The sequence below is a fragment of the Pseudophryne corroboree genome, chromosome 6 (genome assembly GCF_028390025.1).
Source record: "Pseudophryne corroboree isolate aPseCor3 chromosome 6, aPseCor3.hap2, whole genome shotgun sequence".
Lineage (NCBI taxonomy): Eukaryota > Metazoa > Chordata > Amphibia > Anura > Myobatrachidae > Pseudophryne > Pseudophryne corroboree.
In genome coordinates, this window is record NC_086449.1 from 367,858,014 (window position 1) to 367,879,383 (window position 21,370).

The window sequence follows — 21,370 nt, forward strand, 5'->3', positions numbered from 1 at the left end:
GTAGTAGCAAGATACACTGTAACTGTATCCTAATGCAGCTCGCGTAAAGATATAACATTCATCAGTATCAATTAATGATGATAGTGACTGCCCTGTAACCCCTCCTCAACTAAAATAAAAAACTAGCACCACTGCTATAGTTTGTCATGGTTTCTACTAATCCAGGGATATGGGTCCCTTTTAAAAAGTACAACTAGCATGAACCTATAGCAGGCTGTGCTGTTCACACTATACGAGAGACACCTGCAGTTTGGATGCTACCTGTCGCTGTGATACCAATTCCAGCCTGGTCAGTAGAGTGGAATTCCAAATGAAGAAAGCTGCCCTGTTCTTCACTGCATGTGCTGCTGAGGCCATGATAATAAGCAAGGTTAGAACTCCAGTGGGGTGAGCGAATTGAAAAGTTTTGAAAATGAGTGTACGGGTGGTGGTTTTAGCATAGTTAAATGTACACACCAGCACATTGCAAGATGACCCATGAACCAAGTCAGTGTAATTTATTGGGCAAGCGGTAGTACAGCCATACTCAGTGTTACACTGCGAGAGGAAGAGCATGAAGCGTAGTAGGGTTCAGATTGTCTCTAGGATGTGGTAGTGGTGGAGGTGCTGGAACAGTGGTCAATGTGGGTAACAGCATCGCTGTCTCAGGAGCTAAAGATGTCCATCTCACACTATGTCATTCATACAGTACACAGTAACAAGATGTTGCTAAGCACGTGCAGTAATAGTGCTGGCGGCAGTCATGGTAAGGGAATAAAGCATCATCTCCAGAGAAGTCATATTGGAGATTGCGCAGTAGCACTGTCCACTTCTAACAAACAGAACATGACAAGTGACTAAGGAAATAAGAAAAACAATAAAAATATAGTAAAAAGAATGTTTCTGAAACATACAGTAATTCCATCACTGACATAGAAATGAAATTTGACTGCAGATAAGAATCACTTGGCCCATTTAGTCTGCCCTAAACACACTACATGCACAAGGCAGAGTTATTTTTTGTTGGGCTCCAATAAACCTACCAGAATATTTTTGGATTGTGAGAGGTAACTGGAGTACCCAGAGAAAACACATGCATGCACGGGGAGAATACACAAACTCCACACAGTTATGCCATGGCGGGAAACGATTTCATGACCTCAGTGCTGTAAAGCAAACCATTACACCATTCATGCTGGTATACATAATAAACTACTAAATTCATCCTGACTTTTTTTTTATGGTACAGGCTCCTCAATGGGGGCAATCAGTGGGTCCCCCTGATTTTATACTAACCAGAACTCACATTACATATTACAGTTGGGGCTGGTAGCAATATAGGAGGGGGGGTGGGGGGGAGGGGCATGTGGATCCCCTCAACGTAGTGATACTCAGACTTAGGAAAAAGAAAATAAAGAGAAAACTGGACCCCCTTCTTAGTAAGAACAATCACAAAGATAATTGACAGTTGGGTACAGTATATAGTTGTGTGCCAAGGAAGAGTGTAAAAAAATAATAAGGTACATTAACAGTATTCTGGAGACTTTGTTATCATATTTATACTAGAAACCTCTGTACCATATCCATTAAGTTGAGCCAATCAGGATTAGATGATGGCTTTAAAAATCAGGTACATATACAACCACTACTTTTCTGACAAAATAAAAACACTTAAAAGTTGTTCCAAAAAAAATCATATCTGTATCTAAAACTAGCTGCTCAATTCTGCAAAATTGTGAGTGAATCCAGTCGTATTGTGTATTAAGGACCTGTTTATTATTTATTGTGGTTTTTCACAGAAAAATAGCAAATCACATTGAATTCAATTTATCTGAGCTATTTTATACAGTACCTCCCAGCAGTTAGGAGGAAGGGAGCTGTACTTTGGGGGTAATTCAGGGTTGATTGCAACAGCAATTTTTTTAGCAGTTGGGCAAAACCATGTGCACTGCAGGTGTGGCAGATATAACATATGCAGAGAGAGTTAGATTTGGGTGGGTTATTTTGTTTCTGTGCAGGGTAAATACTGGCTGCTTTATTTTTACACTGCAATTTAAATTTCAGTTTGAACACACCCCACCCAAATTTACTGTAACTCTCTCTGCACGTTAATTCTGCCCCCCCCCCCCCCCACAGTGCACATGGTTTCGACCAACTGCTAACAGATTTGCTGCTGCAATCAACTTTTAATTAGGCTCTTTGTTCTTGCTCCTTTGACTTGCGGCTTTGTGGTATTGGCATGACCTCATGATATGTGATCATGTCCGCACATCACCCCCCCCCCCCCCCCCCCCATTTTTTCAGAATGCTTTCTGAGTTGCCAGGCTTCCTCCAGTCCATCTCTCTATTGTTTAGATGCAGCTTGCATAAAGCTATGCAGAGAGCAGGGGTGAGAGACCTCCCCACCCGTTTCCATCAGGAGACACTTCTTCCTGCCATGAGTAAGATGGTGAGACAGTTCCTGATGAGCAGGACTATGCCGCCAAAATTAGGATGGTTGGGAGGTTTGATATTTAACGGTGATTGGTTCATGGCGAGTGCTTCCAAAAAGAGTCTCTCCCAATAAAGGGATTGATTCTGAGTCACACGGATCTCTCATCATACATGCAAATGGTTATTATGTACAGAAGCGACTTTGTGCATATTTGCATATGCCAGTCCTACAGATGTGTTCTCGAGTGCCTTGAAGCCATATGGCACAAGATGCATCTTAGGCAAGGTACGCTCTAGAGCAATTTCAGCATGATTTGTCATAATGGAACGACAAATCGTGCATATCATCTAGTGTTTATGTAGCATTGCGCTCATGCGGGTCGCACACAGCATCTTCTGGTTGGCCATGTTGTATGGCCAACTAGAAGATATTTTGTGTAACCCAGTGCAGTGTAATGAAGGATGGAATGAGAGATTGTTCTGTCATTCAGTACACTGGACAGTGTGCATGGACAATCTGGCATGGTGTGGGACCAAGGGAAACTTTTCCGACAATTGGTATGTTGTCCTGGTGTGTACCCAGCCTTAGTAACATTGCAGATGTAGTGAAAAGCCACTGGCAGTGTACCATAGACATTAGGCTATGACTTTACCCACAGATGAACTGATTTTACACATGTACAAAGTCAGAGATGAAGCACAACTGAACTTGGTGTATGGAAAAGTGGTGGTTGCTCTCATCGGAGCCCTATTTGCACAGATTTGAACTCCCACACAGATGTACAGATGTCACAAGCCTGAGTGGTCTATGTATACTATCAATGCAGTTCAGTCACTTTCAGTTGTCATATCTGTGCTACTTAAGAACACATCTGTATTCTGAGTCAGACGCAACTGAAATAAGGGTGGGAACTGGATGGTGGTAAAGTGATTACTCGAAACCACCCTGACTTGTGGGAGTGTAATGGGGGTGTCATGGCTATGAATCAAAAGCTCTGTGGGATTCTGAGCTGTGCATATGCACAAGGGAAGCATTTATCATATGACTCTTTTGCAGATAGCTTGGTGCTGGTGCAGGCGCAGATACTAATGCTGACTGTTGTGGTGGTCGGTGTAAAATCAGTAAGTGGCACTGGTTTCTGCTTGCACATGCACAATAACCACATTAGTTGAATATATACTCGCAGTAGTATGCCTCCCAACTATCCCGATTTTAGCAGGACAATACCATTTTTCTGGGACTGTCCCGCTGTCAGTGTCATGAGGTGGGGGAGGGCATTTGGGAGACCCTCTCTCACCCACTGCAGAGCAACAGTGAATAGATGCTGTGAGAGAGGGACAGGGGGCATGCCAGGAGCTCACAGAGAGCTCTGCATGCCCACAACAGCAGCAAAAATGGAGGCATGGCCAATTATTGGGGCACTGCCCACGAGGCCACGCCCCTGACCCATGAGACAATGACCCCAATTTAGAAAGTTGGGAGGTGTGCATTGAAAAACAGGCTTCAACAGCTGCCCACAACTACAGTCCATCTGTGTGTGAATAAAATCAGGTGCTTAGTTAGAGATGTGCACCGGAAATTTTTCGGGTTTTGTGTTTTGGTTTTGGATTTGGTTCCGCGGCCGTGTTTTGGATTCGGACGCGTTTTGGCAAAACCTCCCTGAAAATTTTTTGGCGGATTCGGGTGTGTTTTGGATTCGGGTGTTTTTTTTCCAAAAACCCCTCAAAAACAGCTTAAATCATAGAATTTGGGGGTAATTTTGATCCTATAGTATTATTAACCTCAATAACCACAATTTCCACTAATTTCCAGTCTATTCTGAACACCTCACAATACTATTTTTAGTCCTAAAATTTGCACAGAGGTTGCTGGATGACTAAGCAAAGCAACCCAAGAGGGCGGCACAAACACCTGGCCCATCTAGGAGTGGCACTGCAGTGTCAGACGGGATGGCACTACAAAAAATTGGCCCCAAACAGCACATGATGCAAAGAAAAGAGAAAAAGAGGTGCACTGTGGTCGCTGGATGGCTAAGCTAAGCGACACAAACACCTCAATATCACAGGAATTATTAGTTCTAATCAATGGTATTATTGGTCCAAATCACTGGAAGAAAATGACAAAATCACTGGAATTATGTGTTCTAATCAATGGTATTATTGGTCCAAATCAATGGAAGAAAATGACAAAATCACTGGAATTATTCGTTCTAATCAATGGTATTATTGGTCCAAATCACTGGAAGAAAATGACAAAATCACTGGAATTATTCGTTCTAATCAATGGTATTATTGGTCCAAATCACTGGAAGGAAATGACAAAATCACTGGAATTATTCGTAAACATTTGTAGAAAGTCGCTGCTTTCTGATTACAGAAATGCTCAGATATTCCTGCAAATCCACAATCCCTTCCCAGAGGAAAAAGAAATTGAGAAACCGTTTCTTTGAAAACATTTGTTCTCTTTCCCTTACAAAGGAACAAACCACTTTCCAAGAAGACTGACGTTTTTGGGATTATGGAGACATAGATGTATATTTACTAAGGTGGGAGATTTTTAGAACTGGTGATGTTGCCCATAGCAACCAATCAGATTATCTCTATCTACTAAAAGCAGCTAGCTAAATGGTAAGTAGAATCTGATTGGTTGCCATGGGCAACATCACCAGTTCTAAAAATCTCCCACCATAGTAAATTTACCCCATAATGTTTTTGAATATAAATCCTAAAGCAGGTGGTGTATTAGAGCAAAAGAGTGCAAAAGACCAGCCATGCAGTTTCTGAAATATTATGACAAAATGTTACTGTATTTCATAAGCACTCATTCCTAACTCTGCTAAATACTGTTTGGTATACTGTATCTGGCTTCCATGAGGTAGTTGTCCATTATTTCAGCTTCCATTGACCTTTTTGAAAGCGGTAGAAGTTATTGATTCTTTTTTTTTTTTTATTTCCCCTATTTTTATTTTCTCCTTCATAGCCCAGTAAAATGTTGCAATGTTAAGTATTGACTTGTGCCTTCTGGGGGTCCACTTCTTCACCAAACCCAGCCAAATCTCATCCTAACCCTCTGTTTCACGTTCTCTATGTACCCCATCTGTGTCACCCATGTCTGTCTACCCCTCCCCTTTAGATTGCAAGCTCTCATGAGCAGGGCCCTCTTCCCTCATGTGCTTATCCTTTGTCTTACTTTAATAATCTTCAACTGTACCACATCCAGCAGTCTTCTGCCACCTGATACTTAGTCCAGTGTCATCTGCTGATGTAACTATGTGTATTTACCCTGTACTTGTCCTATACTGTCATCAACTGTAAGTTGCTGTTTTCCTGTTTGATTATTTATGTACTCTGTAATTGGGCACTGCAGAACCCTTGTGGTGCCATATAAATAAAGGATAATAATAATAATAATAATAATATAGGGTGTATAATCCCCAGGTGTATCTTACACATCACACAGTACAGTATATAGGGTGTATTATCCCCAGGTGTATCTCACACATCGCTCAGTACAGATTACAGGATGTATAATCACCAGGAGTATAACACAAGTCGCACAGTACAGTATACATACTGGTCACAACAATGCAGCAGAAATTGAGCACTGATCAGGATACTAGAAGTGACATAGAGCTGCAAGATAGAGCAATGGCCTACTGTACTGTACTATATATGTATACTGCTGGTCACCAAAATGCTGCACTGTCCTACTATATACTGCTCACAATAATGCATCACAGATATGGATACTTGCAGTGACACAGAGCTGCAAGATACAGCAATGGCCTACTGTACACAACTATATACTGTTGGGTCACCAAAATGCTGCACTGTAATACTATATATACTGCTCACAAAAATGCTGCACAGATATGGAATGGATACTTGCAGTGACACAGAGCTGCAAGATACAGCAATGGCCTACTGTACACAACTATATACTGTTGGGTCACCAAAATGCTGCACTGTAATACTATATATACTGCTCACAAAAATGCTGCACAGATATGGAATGGATACTTGCAGTGACACAGAGCTGCAAGATACAGCAATGGCCTACTGTATACAACTATATACTGTTGGGTCACCAAAATGCTGCACTGTAATACTATATATACTGCTCACAAAAATGCAGCACATATATAGAATGGATACTTGCAGTGACACAGAGCTGCAAGATACAGCAATGGCCTACTGTACACAACTATATACTGCTGGGTCACCAAAATGCTGCACTGTAATACTATATATACTGCTCACAAAAATGCTGCACAGATATGGAATGGATACTTGCAGTGACACAGAGCTGCAAGATACAGCAATGACCTACTGTACACAACTATATACTGTTGGGTCACCAAAATGCTGCACTGTAATACTATATATACTGCTCACAAAAATGCTGCACAGATATGGAATGGATACTTGCAGTGACACAGAGCTAAGAACACGAAAAGAAAGGTACATCTGCACACTTAAGTGGTCTATGTTAACAATTTGATTGACAAATGAGTCAGTGAAACCCCAATATACGTGTGTCTAAATTAGACTTTAAGCCTCTCTTGGGGTGCAACCCTGTTACAACCAAGGTATCCAAACATATAAAGAGAACTAGAAAGACGGTTGTTGAGTTGGGTGCACATATCATTCCTGATTCCTATAGTTTTATTATAAGCAGTATGGTGGTTACTAAGCACAGAGTGGTTTCAGCATCAATAACGGTAATCAGGTGATCCACCGATGTATGTTGTTCAGAGAAGCGGGTAATTGCTGCCTCTGTTTTGCAGAAATAACCTAGGGTAATCCCCTGTACTGCTGTCTCGAGTGGTTGTTTGTCTGATTTCCTAAACTCATACACTCAGCCTGCTGAGCTAATCCTGATTGCTAATTGCTATGGCTCTATGGAGATCAGTGCTGGTGCAGGTAAGAACATCACTATCTATTACACAAAATACAACATTGCTATAACATTTCAAGGAGTGTGGTAGCCCACTAGCAAGCCAGCCGACATGCATGTTTCGCTGTACGGGCAGCTTTAACGAGGCTTTTTAAGAATCTGTCTCACACTTTCTTTTTCTCTATTTCACTTATGTGTTTGTATATGTCATGTTTTTAACCTCTATATTTTGCTGTATGTGCCCCACGACAAGGACCCTCTTAATATTAATATAAGTAATAAAAGTTACGCTTTATTCTTGATAATCAATCCAATTAATTGATACTGTGCACCCAACTCAACAACCGTCTTTCTAGTTCTCTTTATATGTAGTGACACAGAGCTGCAAGATACAGCAGTGGCCTACTATACTGTACTACTATAAGTATAATTATATACTGGTGGTCCCCAGTTCCCACAATAAAGCACACTGAGCACAGATATTTGCAGCACACTGAGCACAGATATTTGCAGCACACTGAGCACAGATATTTTCAGGACACTGAGCACAGATATTTGCAGCACACTGAGCACAGATTACGGAGCTTTTCAGGAAGAGAACGCAGCCACGTCCTCTCCGTTCAATCTCCAATGCACGAATGAAAATGGTGGCGACGCGCGGCTCTTTATATAGAATACTAATCTCGCGAGAATCCGACAGCGGGATGATGACGTTTGGGCGCGTTTGGGTTAACCGAGCAAGGCGGGAAGATCCTAGGCTGCCTCGGAACCATGTAAAATAGGTGAAGTTCGGGGGGGGGGGGGGGGGGTTCGGATCTCAGAGAACCGAACCCGCTCATCTCTACTTAGTATGTCCCCATTGTGAAGCCATTCAGAAACACACTTACTTCCTACTGATGCCCACAGTTACTAGAGAGGTATTTGATGAGCCCTCTGCAGCAATTGTGTAGCTAAAGCTACAATGGTAACCGCAAGATAATCGGATCAAGATCCAAAGCAAAACTTTTAAAAGTTTGATCAACTAAGCCAGACCACAGCTCCCCTGTATTCAGGCTTTGGGTAATAGAATTGTTACTTAAATTAAGCAGACACTATCATTGCTGCATTATTTAGGGGGCAATTTAGGTTGCCCCTTAGTACCTACTGTAGGTGATTTTATACTATTTTAAGAATTTTCTATGTAGATGTATTAAAACTAATTGAATACTGAGGCAGGTATGATGAGGACATGTTTGGGGCAACTATTGAGGTGCCTTAGTGAATTGAAATGACTGGATGGAATAGTTAACTTTGAAAAGCCCATGTCCAGCTGCTTGCTCTGGCTCCCACTGTTGGTTCCTTGCTGCTGCCTTCTGTCTTTGCTTACAGGCAGCTGCTGTTTTAGCTATGTGGCAGCAAATGTTGGCAGGGTCTGTAGCCATGCCAAGGCCCAGTCTTGCCTCTCTCATTTGGCTTCTTGGTTTGTTTTGACTGTGGCCTCTGCCAGCATCTTCCTTTATATTGCAGCACCTGTCCTTATATTTGCCCTTTTTTTGAGAACATGGTTTATTTCCCTCAGTCTCCCATACCTAGCACTGTGCCTGTTCCTCTCCCTTTTGGCATTTATACACTACCAGTGGAGCCCCTTCTGTTGGGGATCCTTCAGTGTTGGTTGGTGCCCCTCCCCAGATCCTGCCTGCTTGAGATCCGCAAGTTCTATCCTGCTTTGTTGTGGCACAGTGTAGTTCCAGTAAGGCCAGTTGTTCCTCTAAAAGGCATTCTGGGTCCGAGACTGTCATCCCAAAGAGTCAAGGGTACGGCTCTGTTACCCCCCCCCCCCCCCCCACTGCAGCAGGTGTGGTGGTGAAGGTTTACCATCAGGAAGCCAATGAGGCATTCTCCCCTTCTGAGCTTTCTCTACTTTCTTCTGTTTTACAGTATCTTCTCTGTGTGATTCCTCTAATAGTAAATGTTCTCTGGGTCAAAGGCTTGCAATGTGAAGCTGGGCAATTACGATTCTATTACACATAAAGTACCTAAAGACCATGCTGCGGTGGTACAGAATGCTGTGGTTTATTGCTCTAGCACATCTATTTTGCAGGGTCTAAGGGAGCGAACTAGAGCCCAAATTATAAAGGGGGTTTTATCAATGTTTTCACCCTTTTAGTGGAAACTAAAAAGTTGTTACTACAAGCCAAGTTGAAAAAGAGCATAGTAGAAGACCTATTTAGATCATATGACAATTGGATAGAAGGCGTCAAAGTTTTTGCAGCTTGTTATTTTGAGATACACCCTGGGGAAGCTCCAAAAGTACCTCCATCTAATACACAGTTCTGTACAAGTGGCTGTGAGGTACGTGTCATTTATATGATGACAAGTTTTATAGAGAACAGGATGATGCAGAAATTATGGATTTTGACTGGTGGTTTGGCTTGAGGTCATACAGACCCAGAGTACTGCTCCTTAGATCCATCCTGGTAGGAGGGTTGCTCCCCAATTGCTCCTAACCTCGGCCCCTAAGTCTGCAGCAGTGGCAGATGCGGTCATGTCGGCATTCACAATGTCAACAGGGAAAATGCCAACATTCACAATGTCAACATGGTCATAATATCGACATTGCCAATGTTAACAGGCACAATGTTAGCAGTCCATGTTAGGGTCAGGATTAGAGTAAGGTTAGGGCTCAAATACTCTAAAAACACTATGCTGCCATCAATGTATTCTCACCATGTCAACATTCTTTATGTTGACCATTGTACCACACCCAGTAAGACAGGTACCCACTATACTTATTTTCTTGTTTGCTGGTTCTGTGCACTGAAGACTGTCTCTCTCCAATGGCTGCCAGAGCTTACTGAAGCATGTGAAACTGCAGGAGCCAGCATGCCCTGACAGCCAGGACATGTTTGAACATATACAAGTAGATGTGCAAATGTATGACATAGTAAAATAAAACCTTACACATATTAATTTTACTATGTGTTTATTTGAAAACCAAAATGCTCACACAAATCCCTTAATAGTTCTCCCAAATTCATAATGTATCTTAATTCATTTTTGTTTTTATTACTTCAATGGGTGAAAAAAAACCCTGATCCAAGGATTAGTAGTTGTTCCTGCCAGAGCTGATTTAAGTGATCTTGAGAAGCCAATACACGAAAGGAGTTATCCCTCACTCCAGCTAATCAGAAGTAAGCCACTGCAATTGGCTGCTGGTGTACAGTGTGATTTCATTTATTCTAATTGCAGCTATGCTTAAAGCAAATACTTGTCATTCTACTATTGTTTCATGTATTCCTAAATTGGATTACTTCAAGGTAACCCAGTCTGGCATACAGTAAGTTGATACTGGTTGCCACTTTCAAAGAAGGACCTCATGCTGATCCTACTGCTTTAGTGGAAACCAGCCTAGGTGATAGCACAGGTGCTGGTTATTTATTTGGGATGCGATTCTGTGACTGGCGGTCCTTATGCTGGCGCCGGTATCCTGAACGGTAAACAGCCCGACGGTTCACATGCCGACCAACAGGTACTATTTCCACTCATGTCCACGACACCCATAGAGTAGGAATAGAACATGTGGCGAGCACAGCGAGCCACCGAGCCTGCTGTGTGATGAGCCGCCGGTCACACAAACCCAACCTATTTATTTTAGTGGGGAGGTACGCATTAATATGTTTGTAAATATATTTGGAAAAATGGGCTATTTGGTATCTACTGAAGGTGTGCTACACTTATGTGTACTCATTTGCACTGTACATGACTTGCATTTGCACACTCCTGATACACCAGTCCGGGAGTAGGGGCTGCGACTGCAGGTCATATGAACCTCCAATATTCAATAAACGTTGACAGTGAAGAAACAGTACATTTACAGACCTAGGCATACTCAAACATACTGCAGCTCCAAAAGATCGGAGTGGGGTCCTTAGTGGGGGGCGGCATTTGAATGCTTTTTTTGATACTGTCAGCACAAAATGTACCAGTAACCAGTAAATATTTCCATTGTACTTTACCATATGCCATCTTGCATCAGGTGTAAATGGGTAAGACATTCACATAGTGACCCTGTCATCTGTCCTATTTAGTATATATATATATATATATATATATATATATATAAAAATAAAAAAAATTATAGTTAGTGGCTTTTTCCTATTATTCTATTAAATTGCTTATCATCCAATGAGGGCTTTTAACCAATCAATGAAAAGAATAAAATGAGGAAGGGGGCTTTACTGTTGAGGGCATCTAGGGGCAGCCTCAACCTTAAATTCACCCTGGGCCGGCGCTACCACTAGGCAGCTTTAGGCAGCTGCCTATGGGCGCCGGCACTTGAAGGGCGGTGCTGAGTAAAACAACATTAAAAAAAATATATATGTAAGGCCACCGCTCTCTGCTCACCACTCCTTCACTGCTGCGTCATTCACTCCCCCTCCCTTCTGTTACCCGCCCCGATGACCGGGGGCGGCACCTTCACCCAGGGAGGAAAGGACTTCTTCCACTAACGGCAGATCCGTCACCCCTTGCAGAGGGTGGGCGGGTCCCTGGGACGCGCTCCACAGCAGCCTGGCTGGATTGGACTGGATGGAGGGACTGGATGTTTCCGCAGCGATGGGGGAGTGGTTCCCAGTGTTCCCGTGGCTGGTGCGCAGGGGGGTTTGGAGAGGACACGAGGCCGGGCGCTCGGCTCCTGCGGGGGTAAATGGCATCCTGCTCAGTGTCCCCGTGTCTGGTAGGCAGCCGGGGGAACGTGGGTCCTGATGCTCAGTGCTCGGCTTCGGCGGGGGAGAGTTGCAGCTGGCTGTGTGCTCAGTGTCCCTGTGGCTGGGGAGGGAGGGAGAGGAGACGCTCATCGCTCTGGTGGGTGTAAGTGGCAGGTGTGCTTATTGTTCCCATGGTGGTGATGGCGGGTATCTGTGTGCTCTGTGTCCCAGTACTGCCCAATCTGCCATCTACCCTTACCCCCTCCCTACTCTCCAGCACTGCGTGCCCCTAACCCTCTCCTTACCCTAACTGCCATCTACCCCAACTCCCCAGCACTGCCCATAGTACTAGCTGTCTTTAACCCCCTCTTTTCCCAAGTACTGCCCCAGTTATATACCCCTACCCCCCAGGCACTTTCCATAGTACTGCCTATCTCCCCTTGCCCCAGCTATCTAATACCCTTCCTACCCCCCCAGTACTGCCTCTCCCAATAAACCTCCTTGCCCCCAATAGTGCCCTAACTACTAGCCACCCTTACCATCTCCCTACCACTCAGTGTTACCTGTCTCTAACCCCCTTCCTTGCCCTCCAGTACTGCCCCAGCCGCTATCTACCCTTACCCCCGCCCTGTCCTCAGCACTGCCCCAACATCTGCATGACCCCCTCCCCCACACACACACAAACACGCCAATAATATGTTATGGGACCCAGAAATGGTGAAGTGTGACCCCAATTTTCTATAGTGAGGGGTCCCAGGGACCCACAATTTTTTTTGCTCTGTGCGATCACTGATGTTGCTCCCGTCCCTGCTCGGCTGCTGGCGGCTGTGTAGAGCGCTGTACTAGCTCACAGCCATACGCCGCTCACCACCGCCAGCCACTCACTGCTCACCGCTCATCATCTGCCAGCCACCAGCCGCTCAGCTGCAACAAATGAGTCAGGTAATGTTCCCCTGCTGTCACCCTCTCTCCCTGTCGTTACTGTCCCTATCCCTACTGTCACTCTCTCTCTCCCTGTCATCACTCTCTCTCTCCCTGTCATCACTCTCTCTCTCCCTGTCGTCACCCTCTCTCTCTGCTGTCACAATTTCGGCTCATTCAGTGTGCTATAATGTGTTATTTCGGCTCATTCAGTGTACTACAATGTGAATTTGAGCTCATTCAGTGTGCTACAATGTGAATTTCGGCTCATTCAGTGTGCTACAAGGTGAATTTCGGCTCATACAGTGTGCTACAATGTGAATTTCGACTCATTCAGTGTGCTATAATGTGAATTTTGGCTCATTCAGTGTGCTATAATGTGCATTTTTGCTCATTCAGTGTGCTACAATGTGAATTTCAGCTCATTTAATGTGCTACAATGTGAATTTCAACTCATTCAGTGTGCTACAATGTGAATTTCGGCTCATACCGTGTGCTACAATGTGAATTTCGGCTCATTCAGTGTGCTATAATATGAATTTCGGCTCGTACCATGTGTTATAATGTAAATTTCGGCTCGTACTTTGTGCTATAATGTGAATTTCGGCTTGTACCGTGTGCTATAATGTGAAAGGGGCACCAGTACTAGATAGTATAAGGGGTTCTACTACACTGGATATACCCCCCTTTCTGGAGCGCGCGCGCATAATTGCGTCCTTGACTCTTGCATACCCCCACTTAAAAATTTCCACTTCGACCACTATATATATATATATATATATATATATATATATATATTTATAATATACATGCATACATACTCCTCTTAAGGTAAATACGTGCTGCGGTGCCCTCCCAGGGGAATGAATCCTCTATGCATAAACGTGGAAGAAAGGCGGCACTCGGACAGTATATATATATATATATATATATATATATATATATATAAAATATAATTAGTTTTTTCATTTGGTTTTCTTTGAGGGGGAGGGGGGGGGGGGGAATTTGCCGAAGATTTGCCTAGGGTGCTGGGAAACCTTGCACCGGCCCTGAATTCACCCCTGATTGTCAGGCTTTCCTCACCTTATCCCAGAGATCTTTTACCTGTTTGTCATTTCCCCTGTTCTGGCATCATCTAGACTGGCATCATATCTGCATGTGTCTAAGTTAATATTTAAGACCCCACAGCAGCACAGATCCCTCTCTCTAGGCACATATTTTGTGCTTGTGACTGAGACGATAAGCCTGACTGATTGCATGGATTGCTTCATTGGGGTGATTACAGCAATCGCTGTACATCTGTTGTATATACACCCAAGAACACATAAACATTTCATGTTTGCAATTTATTTACATGACATTCCAGCAGAGCAGAGACAGAAGAAAAATAAGTTTAACTGCCCATAAATTTACGATTCTTCCTCTATAACATGAAACAGAACAATTATGGTTCCATGCAGCTCTGTGCAAGCCAGAAGCCAGACATGCATGCTGACAGAACCTTCATCAGTGGCCCGGTGGCTGGTACCATCAGCATACTGTAGCATTAGGAAATGCAGAGTGAGGCTTGTGCAGATCATCTAGAATGCTTCTGTTATAATGACGATCACGCAGTAGGGAAGCAAAGCCCCAGGAGAGCATTAAATTATATTTACTCCACTCTTATCTCTGCATTTTAGGAGGTAGCATCAGCAGTTGCTGACACAGTTTAAAAGACTGATGAATACCTTTTTGGCAGCATGTAAGCTGAAACACTGATACAGCATTAACCACTCCAAGCCCAGACGAGTTTAATACCCATTTAAAACACTTTTAAATATAAGCTTTGATACTAAGGCTAATGCTGGCCTAGAAAACATTTATTGTAAAACTCTTGCTGAAATTCAAGGTTTCACATAGATTGCAGACACCACAGTTTATACTATTTCAGTCCATGTGCTAAAAATACAATTCAAGGATGCAAAATAAATTATCACTGGAAAGATTTTCTAATGGTTAAATCAAATTTTGTAGCAGTGGTCTTACAGATACATCTATAGTATTCGTTATTCTACTACGGAAGCTGAGTTTCTGCTGTGGCATCAACTGAAATAGGCTGAAAGATGAACGGGATGTGAATAAAAATTGAGTGAGATACCAGAACAAAAAGCCTGATGGCTTTCATGAGAGAGAAAATATATCAATGTACGGAATAAGTAGATAATATTTGGGTCTCAACTGTGCAGTAATATTTTTTTCTGAAGTTTTTTTTTACCTCTTTTTTTAATGCAAACTGCAAAAAACAGTAGGGGTACTTCAGAGTTGATTGCAGAAGCAAATTTGTTAGCAGTTGGACAAAACCATGGGGGGTAATTCAGACTTGATCGTAGCTGTGCTAAATTTAGCACAGCTATGATCAGGAACACAGACATGTGGGGGGACGCCCAGCACAGGGCTAGCCGCCCCGCATGTATGGCCTGACCCCTGTCACAGAAGTGCAAAAACATCACACAGCGGCAATGCTTTTGCACTTCAGGAGTAGCTCCTGGCCAGCGCAGCTCCTGCGCGCTTGCCGGGAGCTACTCGTCGTTGCCCGGGTCGCAGCAGCTGCATGTGCGGTCCGGCAATGCCTGCGTTGTCTGTACCACGCCCCCTAAATGGCGGCATATTCCTAAACGGCGGCATATCGCAGAGGCCATCGCTGGGCTCCTACAGCCGTCGGCTGTCAGCCATGTGCCAGCGCACTGCGGCGCCGGGGCATGCGCACTTCAGACCTGATCGGCTGCTATGCAAATTCGATCAACACCTACTACAATCAACTCTGAATTAGGCCCAATGTCTAAACTGATTTAAGGACCAAAACACCTTTGGATTTTCCCTGTTCCTCTATACACTCATGCACGCCCTCTTCCCTGTTTTTGGAATCTCCTGTTAACAAGATACGATAATATTTGCACATACCCTTAAAAATACAAATAGGGGAGAGTTAAAAAAGTCATATCACAGGCCAACCTGATCTCACTTTATGACCAGTCCCTTTATTTATTTAGATGCTTTCAGATTTTTTGGCCTCATTTATGGATTAAATAAATACTGCAAATGAGTGAATATTGGGACCACCTTTATTGCATGCTTCATTCAAACTTGGGACACTCACATCCCAAACCACTTCCAAAGAAAATGGTTGGGATAAAGGATGCAATGATGCATCATCTTGGTCAGCCGACTCTTTTTTTATCCACTGGGATTTGCTGCATTTTGCCTTGTATGAGGTGTCTGATGATGCAAACTGCCCAACCCTGCCCACTACAGTGATCACTTACATGTCCTCTTTGAGAGCTCTTCCAGAGAGAAAGTGTCAAGGGTTTGCAGCTTTTTGTAGCATTCACTTAACTGGCATGGTCAGATCACATGCAACTGCACCGGCCCCACTATGTCCCCCAGTTTTTGACGAGGAGATCCGTTCAGCAGATGTGCATAATATAATATTTTAATATTAAAAAAAAAGACTTTTTAGACTATATTAAATAAAAACTATTTTATGATCTGTTTTGAAGGCAAACATCATCAGTTAAGTGGTTAAAGTGCACCTAAATATGCAATTTTCCTCCAAAGTGCAACTAAAAGGTGTAAATTGTGTGCTATGTAAAATGAGGCCTGGTTCACAGTTGGTGAAAAAAGGGTGAAGGAGGTAAATAGTGAACATTTCCAGGAACCCTGTGCACTGCTGAGATGCTGCATTCACAGTCATGGGTTACATACTGTATGTAGGTGTTAAATAATCCCATACACCAAGATAAAATCTAAAATTTTCATGTAAGTGCAAGCCTAATCCATATTCAGCAATAAGGCATACCCAACCCTCAGCAAGGCATTCCCTGGACCACTCAACTTCTTCCATCATAAATAAGGTTTAATCGGAGATAAATATAGATACATAGAAACATGGCTATCCATATTACTTGAAACCAATTGCTTAAAAACTGTATCACAACCCATAGTATATTGATTAATGGCTTACATAGAGAAACAATTTATTGTTTTTTTCTGAAATTTTAACATTCAAATATAGTCTATGAGAAGAAAGAAGACTCTTGCGCATTGTGACTATTTCCATTACACAGATTTCAAAAGTTATTTCAAAGTTGAAGACAAATTAAAATGTTGATTCCATTATCATTCAACTCATTAAAAGCCTCACAGCTTACCTAATCATTTTACACAGCTTACCTAATCATCTAGTGCAACACTTTCTTGGACACCTTTCACACCTAAATCCTGGGTCCAAGCAGGTAAAGTGAACTTGGTTTCAATCTATGTCACAGCTGCTGAAACCTCTTTCTCACTACATACCTTCACACTGCATGGCATGTCTGCCCTGCTTGTCTCTCCCTTGAGGTGGGACTCTACATATGAAACCAAATAACAGGGTTTAAATGTAACCCAGATCAAATTCGACCAGGGTCGAATTGCCAGGACACCAAACCCATGTTGACCCTTGCACACCAAGCCAGTACCTGGGTTTCCCTGGCAGTATCCCGGACAAGAGGCTCAGGCCGTTATCCAATTAGCTGCGGTAATGTACCGCAGCAAATGTATTGGCCTGGAGCTATCCTATTAGCTCCGTTAAGAGCCACTTATCGGGGGTTATGCTTCAGGTGCCTCGGACTCCAGAAGTATAATCCGTGATAAGCAGCTGCCAGAGACCCATCTTTGCATGATAACGCATAGGTCCAGGAACTTATCCCAGATCCCATGTGTTATCGGCTGAAAATGGGTAATTTACCATATGATACAAATGGGCTATAATTGGATAGCCCAATATACTATCAGGTTATTTTAGCCTGTTTTTGCTGTGCAGTAAATTACTGCATGCAATTGGGTATGGCCTCAGGAGGAGATGTACAAAGCAGTAATAAAAATGGAGAAGTGAGTCAGTGGAGAAGTTGCCCATGTCAACCAATGAGCTGCTCTGTATATGTTTATAGTATGCAAATTATAAATGTTATGTCAATGCTGATTGGTTGCCATTGTCTGCTTCTACACTGGTTCACATCTTCACTTTTATCACTGCTTAGTACATCTCCCCCTTAGTGAGAAAGGAGTATTAGTTTGTAGTGTCTCTTTCCTTTTCTATAATTTGCAGTAGGAAATAATTTAATAAAGTTTAAAGACAATAGAAGATTAAAATATGAAGCTGAAAAGTTGCTTTCTTCTTAAGGATTCTATTTTTATTTGCAGCAGTGCTGAGGGGGACAAATGTCCCTCTGTCCTGCTCCTTGTTCTCTCTGTGCAGCATGTGGTGCCGTAATACTATTTTTTTTATTTTCAAAAAAGTGAGACGGCATGGCCACGTCTTCCCCAAGATCTGTCCACGCCCCCAGTATCCTGGTCCGTAGCCGCTCCTGGTGACCCTGATTGCGACACAGATTTGTGTCTTCCATGTTCACAAGTAAACAAGTGCACTCAAAGGCCTGTCATCACACAATTATTTTCAAACAATGAGTGCAATATATGGCTTTAATAAAACTTTGCTTTTTAATTTAAAGATAAATAAAAACAACAAAAAAATAACTGAAACACCAAAAACAACTTCACAGAAAACAAGCTTCATCATTTACAAAGCACATTTCTTTCATTGTTAAAAGATTAAACATTATTCCGCTCTTTCAAAAATTCTGTACCTCTTAATTAAAACATACTGTTACTAAATTATCTGGGTCAAGAACAATATACAGTAGTGATGAGCGGGTTCGGTTCGTCGGAATCCGAACCCCCCCGAACTTCACCTTTTTTACACGGTTCCGAGCAGACTCGGATTTTCCCGCCTTGCTCGGTAAACCCGAGCGTGCCCGAATGTCATCATCCCGCGGTCGGATTCTCGCGAGATTCGTATTCTATATAAGGAGCCGCGCGTCTACGCCATTTTTCACTCGTGCATTTGAGATGATCGTGAGAGGACATGGCTGGCGTCCTCTCAGTTTCTATGTTCAGTGTGCTGCAAATATCTGTGCTCAGTGTGCTGCAAATATCTGTGCTCAGTGTGCTGCAAATATCTGTGCTCAGTGTGCTGCAAATATCTGTGCTCAGTGTGCTGCAAATATCTATGTTCTCTGCCTGAAAAACGCTCCATATCTGTGCTCAGTGTGCTGCAAATATCTGTGCTCAGTGTGCTAATTGCTTTATTGTGGGGACTGGGGACCAGCAGTTTTATATAGTAGGAGGACAGTGCAAAGTTTTGCTGACCAGTGACCACCAGTATACGTTCCCTGCCTGAAAAACGCTCCATATCTGTGCTGCATTGTAGTATATAGTAGGAGGACAGTGCATAATTTTGCTGACCACCAGTATATAATATATAGCAGTACGGTACAGTAGGCCACTGCTCTACCTACCTCTGTGTCGTCAAGTATACTATCCCATCCATACCTGTGGTGCATTTAAGTTTTGCACAATATATATATAGGAGGAGGACAGTGCATAATTTTGCTGACCACCAGTATATAATATATAGCAGTACGGTACAGTAGGCCACTGCTCTACCTACCTCTGTGTCGTCAAGTATACTATCCATCCATACCTGTGGTGCATTAAAGTTTTGCACAGCATATATATAGTAGGAGGACAGTGCATAATTTTGCTGACCACCAGTATATAATATATAGCAGTACGGTACAGTAGGCCACTGCTCTACCTACCTCTGTGTCGTCAAGTATACTATCCCATCCATACCTGTGCTGCATTTAAGTTTTGCACAGTATATATATATAGTAGGAGGACAGTGCATAATTTTGCTGACCACCAGTATATAATATATAGCAGTACGGTACAGTAGGCCACTGCTCTACCTACCTCTGTGTCGTCAAGTATACTATCCATCCTTACCTGTGGTGCATTTAAGTTTTGCACAGTATATATATAGTAGGAGGACAGTGCATAATTTTGCTGACCACCAGTATATAATATATAGCAGTACGGTACAGTAGGCCACTGCTCTACCTACCTCTGTGTCGTCAAGTATACTATCCCATCTATACCTGTGGTGCATTTAAGTTTTGCACAGTATATATATAGTAGGAGGAAAGTGCATAATTTTGCTGACCACCAGTATATAATATATAGCAGTACGGTACAGTATGCCACTGCTCTACCTACCTCTGTGTCGTCAAGTATACTATCCCATCCATACCTGTGGTGCATTTAAGTTTTGCACAGTATATGTATAGTAGGAGGACAGTGCATAATTTTGCTGACCACCAGTATATAATATATAGCAGTACGGTACAGTAGGCCACTGCTCTACCTACCTCTGTGTCATCAAGTATAGTATCCCATCCATACCTGAGGTACATTTAAGTTTTGCACAGTATATATATAGTAGGAGTACAGTGCATAATTTTGCTGACCACCAGTATATAATATATAGCAGTACGGTACAGTAGGCCACTGCTCTACCTACCTCTGTGTCGTTAAGTATACTATCCCATCCATACCTGAGGTACATTTAAGTTTTGCACAGTATATATATAGTAGGAGGACAGTGCATAATTTTGCTGACCACCAGTATATAATATATAGCAGTACGGTACAGTAGGCCACTGCTCTACCTACCTCTGTGTCATCAAGTATACTATCCCATCCATACCTGAGGTACATTTAAGTTTTGCACAGTATATAAATAGTAGGAGGACAGTGCATAATTTTGCTGACCACCAGTATATAATATATAGCAGTACGGTACAGTAGGCCACTGCTCTACCTACCTCTGTGTCGTCAAGTATACTATCCCATCTATACCTGTGGTGCATTTAAGTTTTGCACAGTATATATATAGTAGGAGGACAGTGCATAATTTTGCTGACCACCAGTATATAATATATAGCAGTACGGTACAGTAGGCCACTGCTCTACCTACCTCTGTGTCGTCAAGTATACTATCCATCCATACCTTTGGTGCATTTAAGTTGTGCGCAGTATATATATAGTAGGAGGACAGTGCATAATTTTGCTGATCACCAGTATATAATATATAGCAGTACGGTACAGTAGGCCACTGCTCTACCTACCTCTGTGTCGTCAAGTATACTATCCATCCATACCTGTGGTGCATTTCAGTTGTGCGCAGTATATATAGTAGTAGGCCATTGCTATTGATATATTACTGGCATATAATTCCACACATTAAAAAATGGAGAACAAAAATGGGGAGGGTAAAATAGGGAAAGATCAAGATCCACTTCCACCTCGTGCTGAAGCTAATGCCACTAGTCATGGCCGAGATGATGAAATGCCATAAACGTCGTCTGCAAAGGCCGATGCCCAATGTCACAGTAGAGAGCATGTAAAATCCAAAAAAATAAAGCTCAGTAAAATGACCCAAAAATCAAAATCGTCTGAGTAGAAGCGTAAACTTGCCAATGTGCCATTTACGACACGGAGTGGCAAGGAACGGCTGAGGGCCTGGCCTATGTTCATG

The 21,370-nt window shown here is 42.7% G+C and overlaps 1 long non-coding RNA gene across 8 annotated transcripts in view; it reads left to right on the forward strand.

Annotated features, from left to right (window-relative positions):
* Positions 1-21,370, forward strand: part of LOC134932344 (uncharacterized) — a 65,943-nt gene that overhangs the window by 6,187 nt on the left and 38,386 nt on the right. Inside the window, exon 4 of one of the 8 annotated variants that reach the window (XR_010179316.1) lies at positions 3,470-3,534. The exons of the other annotated variants lie outside the window; for them this stretch is intronic. This is a non-coding gene — a long non-coding RNA (uncharacterized LOC134932344). The remainder of the gene's footprint in view (positions 1-3,469; positions 3,535-21,370) is intronic. 8 annotated transcript variants of the gene reach the window in all.